Below are 5,539 nucleotides of genomic sequence, written 5' to 3'. Positions count from 1 at the left end.
ATAGCACACCAATTTAGCTCAAAAATGCCCCGTTCTCGTTGTTACGCCCTTTTGACACCCCAAATATCTCCGTCGACCCCAACATCCCACACTAGGCTGTTCTTCAGCATTTTTATAGGCCCAATTAGATTTTTGGCCCAAAATACGCTCGGGCTCCTGACCCACCTCTAGAATCGCAGGCTATAGTATGCCGATTTGGTTAAAAAATGCCTTGTTCATTCCATTTTGCTCGTTTGACCATCCAAATAGCCCCACCAACCCCAACGGCCCATACTAGGCCATTTCTCAGCCTGCCTAAGGGGCCCCAATCAATTTTTATCCTAAAATACGCTTGTGACTTGGGCCCACCGCCAAAATTGAGGGCTATAGCACATCGACTTAGCTCAAAAATACCCTGTTCGCATTGTTTTGCCAATTTGATCTCCCAAATAGCCCTACAAAACCCAATGACCCATACTAGGCTGCTCCTCAGTATGCGTGGGGTCCCTCAGTCGATTTTTGGCCCAAAACATGCTCGAGCCTTGGGTTCGCCCATAGAATTGTGGGCTATAACACATCGATTTAGATTGAAAATGCCCTATTTATGTCGTTTTGCCCGTTTGACCACCCAAATAGACTCGCCGACTCCAACAGCCCAACTAGGCTGCTCCTCAGCCTACCTGAGGGTCTCCGATCAATTTTTAGCCCTAAAATGCCCAATCTTGGGCCCACTCCTAGAACCATGGGCTATAGCCCACTGATTTAGCCCAAAATTACCCCGTTCACACTGTGTCGCCTGTTTGACCACCTAAATAGACCCATCAACCTTAATGGCCCACGTTAGGCCGCTCCTCAGTTACCAAGGGGCCCTCGGTCGATTTTTTGACCAAAACACGTTTGGCCCCAGGCCCAACCAAGAACCGTGGGCTATAACTCATGGATTTTTCCCTACGCCCTATGCCAGACTGCAAGTTAAAGAGCAGGTGGGCAATGACTCTATTTTCTCCTATTTAATTCGGGCTTTGTTTTTAGGGTTTTCTCTTATATTATAAATACCCTTTATGTAATTTTTAGTAGAAGATACACACTTTTGATTCAATATTTTCATCACTGTGGTAATAGTATTAGCTAGTGCAGAAATGCCAATACTTTTGACATCTAAGAAATTAAGAATCTCAATATTTATCTAAAAAAACAAAACAAAATACTAAGTTATGTCACTCCACCTAAACCATATCAATAATGGGGAGCATCCATAAAAATCGACCGTGGCGTGTCGAGGATGATTGGGAGAATCCTAGTGAGGTACATTTTTGAGGGCAAGGCCATTTGGGTGGTCAAACAAGCAAAATGGTGCAAATAGAGCATTTTTAGGCACCATCGATGTGCAATAGCCTATAGTTCTGGGGGTGGGCCTGGGATCTGGGTGTGTCGTAGGCTGAAAATCGATCAGGACATGACAAGAAGGTTGGTAAACATCCTAATGTGGTCCCTTTGGATGGGTAGGGGTATTTTGGTTGTCAAACAGGCGAAACAGTGCAAATAAAGTATTTTCGAGCCAAATCGATGTGCTATAGCACATGGTTCTAGGGGTGGGGGCGAGTTCTGAGCATTCTGGGGGATAAAATTGATCGGGGTATGCCAGGAGGTTAGGGATTGACCTAGTATAGGCCGTTTTGGTAGGCGAGGCCATTTAGGTAGTAAAATAGGAAAAACAGTGTAAATAGGGAAATTTTAGGCAAAATCGATATGCTGAAGCCCATGGTTCTGGGTGGGCTTGGGGTTCGGGTATGTCGTGGGTTAAAAATAAATTGGGGCATGCCAGGGAGGCTACGAAGCATCCTAGTGTGGTCTGTTTAGGTGGGTGGGGCCATTTGGGTGATATAACGAGCAAAATAGTGTAAATGGGGCATTTTTGGGCCAAATCAGTGTGTTATAGCCCTCAGTTATGGGGTGGGCTTGGGGCAAGCCAATGAGGATGGGGAGCATCCTAGTGTGGTCCATTTGGGTGGGGTAAAATGGTGAAAATAGGGCATTTTTAGGCAAAATCGGTGTGCTATAGTCCACAATTTTAGGGGTGGGCCTGAGATTCGGGTGTGCCATGGGCCAAAAATTGACTGGGCATGCTAGGGAGGTTGGGAAGTCTCCCAGTATGGTCAGTTTGGGTGGTCGGGGCCATTTGGGTGGCCAAATAGGTGAAACGGTGCAAATAGGGCATATTCAAGCCAAATCGATGTGCTATAGCCCACGGTGCCGGCGGTAGGCTTGAAGTCCAAGCATTCAGGGCATGTTGGGAGGTTGGGGATTGGCCTAGTGTGGGTCGTTTGGGTCGGCGGGTCCATTTCGGTGGCCGAACAAGCGAAACAATATCAACAGAGATATTTTTGGTCTATATCGGTGTGCTATAGCCAATGGTTCAGGGGGTAGTTCTGGGCGTGTCATGGGCCAAAAATTGATTTGGGCATGCCAGGAAGGCTGGAGAGTATCCTAACATGGTCCGTTTGGGTGAAAGGGTCCATTTGGGTGGTCAAACGGGCAAAATGGTGCAAATAAGGTATTTTTAGGCCAAATTGGTGTGCTACAAAACACGGTTCTAAGGTGGGCCTAGGGTTTGGGCATGTCGTGGGCCAAAAATTTATCGGGGCATGCTAGAGAGGCTGAGGAGTGTCCTAGTATGGTCCTTTTGGATGAGCGGGTCCCTTTGGGTTGTCAAATAGGAGAAACGATGCAAATGGGGCATTTTCGGGTCAAATTAGTGTGCTACAGCCCACGATTTTGGGGGTAGGCTCGGAGTTTGGGTGTTTCATAGGTTAAAAATAGACTGAAGCATGCCAGGGAGGCTGGGGAGCATCCTAGTAAGGACCGTTTGGGTTGGAAGGGCCATTTCGGTTGTTGAACGGGCGAAACAGTTTAAATGAGGTATTTTTGGGCCAAATTTGTGTGCTATAGCCCACAGTTCCTGGGGTGGATCTAGGGTTTGGGCATGCCGTGGGCCGAAAATTTACCGAGGCATGCCAGGGGGACTGAGGAGCATCTTAGTATGGTCCGTTTGGGTGGGTGAGACCATTTTGGGGGTAAAACGAGCAAAACAATGCAAATGGGGCATTTTCTCGCTAAATCGATATGCTATAGCCCACGGTTATCGGGATGGTCCTGGGGTTCGGGCGTACCATGGGTTGAAAATTGATCGGAGTGTGCCAGAGAGGCTGGGGAGCATCTTAGGGTTATTCGTTTGGGTGGGCGTGGCAATTTGTGGTCAAACGGGCAAAATGGTAAAAATGGGGCATTTTCGGGCCAAATCGGTGTGCTATAACCCATGGCTCTAAGGGTGGGCTAGGGGTCTGGGCATGCCGTGTGCTGAAAATCGATTGGGGCATGCTAGGGAGGCTGGAAAGAGTCCTATTATGGTCTTTTTGGGTAATCAGGGCTATTTTGGTGGTCAAACGGGCAAAACAGTACAAAAGAGGTATTTTAGGGCCAAATCATTGTGCTATAGCCCATAGTTCCAGGGGTGAACTCGGGGTTCAGGCGTACCATAGGCTGAAAATTAATCGAGGCATGCCAGGGAGGTTGGGTAGTAGTGTGGTCTGTTTGGGTGGTAGAGGCTATTTGGGTGGTCAAATGAGAGAAACAGTACAAACGGGGCATTTTCAGGCCAAATCATTGTGCTATAGCCCATGGTTCCAGGGGTAAGCTCGGGTTCCAGGCATGTCGTGGGCTAAAAATTTTGACTGAGCCATTCCAAGAAGGTTGGGCAGCATCCTAGTATGGTCCGTTTGGGTGGGCAAGGCCATTTGGGTGGTCAAACGAGAGAAACAATGCAAATGGGGCATTTTCGGGCTAAATTGGTGTGTTATAGCCCACGGTTCTGGGGGTGAGCTTGGGGTCCGGGTGAGTCATAGGCCAAATATCAACCTAGGCATTTTAGAAAGGCTGAGAAGCGTCCTTGTGAGGTCCGTTTGGGTAGGCAGAGCCATTTGGTGGTCAAACGGGCAAAATGGTGTAAACGGGGCATTTTTGGGCCAAATCGGTGTGCTATAGCCGGCAGTATCAGGCGTGGGGCCGGGGTTCGGGTGTGTTGTGGGTCAAAAATCAAATGGGGCATTCCATAGAGGTTGCGAAGCATCCTAGTGTGCTTCGTTTGGGTGAGTGGGGCCATTTGGATGATCAAATGGGCAAATGGTGTAAACGGGGCATTTTTGAGCCAAATTGGTGTGCTATAGCCCACGGTTCTAGGTATGGCCTTGGGTTCGAGTATGTTGTACGCTAAAAATCGACTGAGGTATGCCAGGGAGGTTTGGGATTGGCTTAGTATGGGTCGATTAGGATGGAGTGGTTATTTGGGTGGACAAACGGGCAAAACTGCACCAACGGGAGTGTTTTCTGGCCAAATTGGTATGCTATAACCTATGGTTCTAAAGGGGGGCCCGAGGTTTGGGCATGATGTGAGCTAAAAATTAACCAGGGCATGCCATGGAGGCTCAGGCGCGTCCTAGTGTGGTCCGTTTGGGTGGTCGAGGTGATTTGGGTTGTCAAACGGGAAAAACGGGCAAAACAGTGCAAATGGGGCAATTTTGGGCCAAATCATTGTACTACTATAGCCTACGGTTCTTGGGGTGGGCCCAGACTTCGAGTATGTCGTGGGACAAAAATCAACCGGGATATGCCAGAGAGGTGGGGAGGGTCCTAGAGTTGTCCATTTGGGTGGATGGGGCAATTTGGGTGGTCAAACGGGCAAAATAGTTCAAACGGGGCATTTTCTAGCCAAATCAGTTTGCTATAGCCCACGGTTCCGGGGGTGGGCCCGGAGTCCAGGAATTTTATGGGTCAAAAATAGACCACGGCATGATATGGAAGCTTGGGAGCATCCTAGTGTGGTCCATTTGGGTGAGCATGGCCATATGGCTGGTCAAACGGGCGAAACGATGTAGATAGGGCATTTTCGGGCCAAATCAGTGTGCTATAGCCCATGCTTTCGAGGGTGGGCTCGGGGTTCGGACGTACTATGGGCCAAAAATCAATCAAGGTATGTTAGGGAGGCTAGGGAGCATCCCAGTATGATCCATTTGGGTGCGTGGGGCTGTTTGGGTGGTCAAACGAGTGAAATGATGCAAACGGAGCATTTTCAAACCAAATCGGTGTGCTATAGCCTACGGTTCCAAGGGTAGGCCCAGCGTCCGTGTGTGTCATGGTTAAGAATCATTTAGGGCATGCTAGGGGGGATGGGAAGCATCGTAGTGAGGTCCTTTTGGGTAGGCAAGGCCATTTAGGTGGTCAAACAGGCAAAATGGTACAATCGGGGCATTTTAGGCCAAATTGGTGTGTTATTGCCTGCGATTTTAGGGGTGGGCTCGGTACCAGGCATGTTGTAGGTCAAAAATTGACCGAGGAAGGCTAAGGAGGCCAGTGATAGGCCTAGTATGGGTCATCTGGGTTGAAGTGGCCATTTAGGCGGTCAAACGAGCGAAATAGCGCCAACGGGGTTTTTTGTAGCCAAATCGGTGTGCTATAGCCAACGGTTCTGGGCGTTCTGTGGCCAAAAAATTTTAGGGCATGCCAA

This window comes from Capsicum annuum, unplaced genomic scaffold, assembly GCF_002878395.1.
Source record: "Capsicum annuum cultivar UCD-10X-F1 unplaced genomic scaffold, UCD10Xv1.1 ctg82786, whole genome shotgun sequence".
NCBI classification, from domain to species: domain Eukaryota; kingdom Viridiplantae; phylum Streptophyta; class Magnoliopsida; order Solanales; family Solanaceae; genus Capsicum; species Capsicum annuum.
This window is presented reverse-complemented; position numbering follows the sequence as displayed.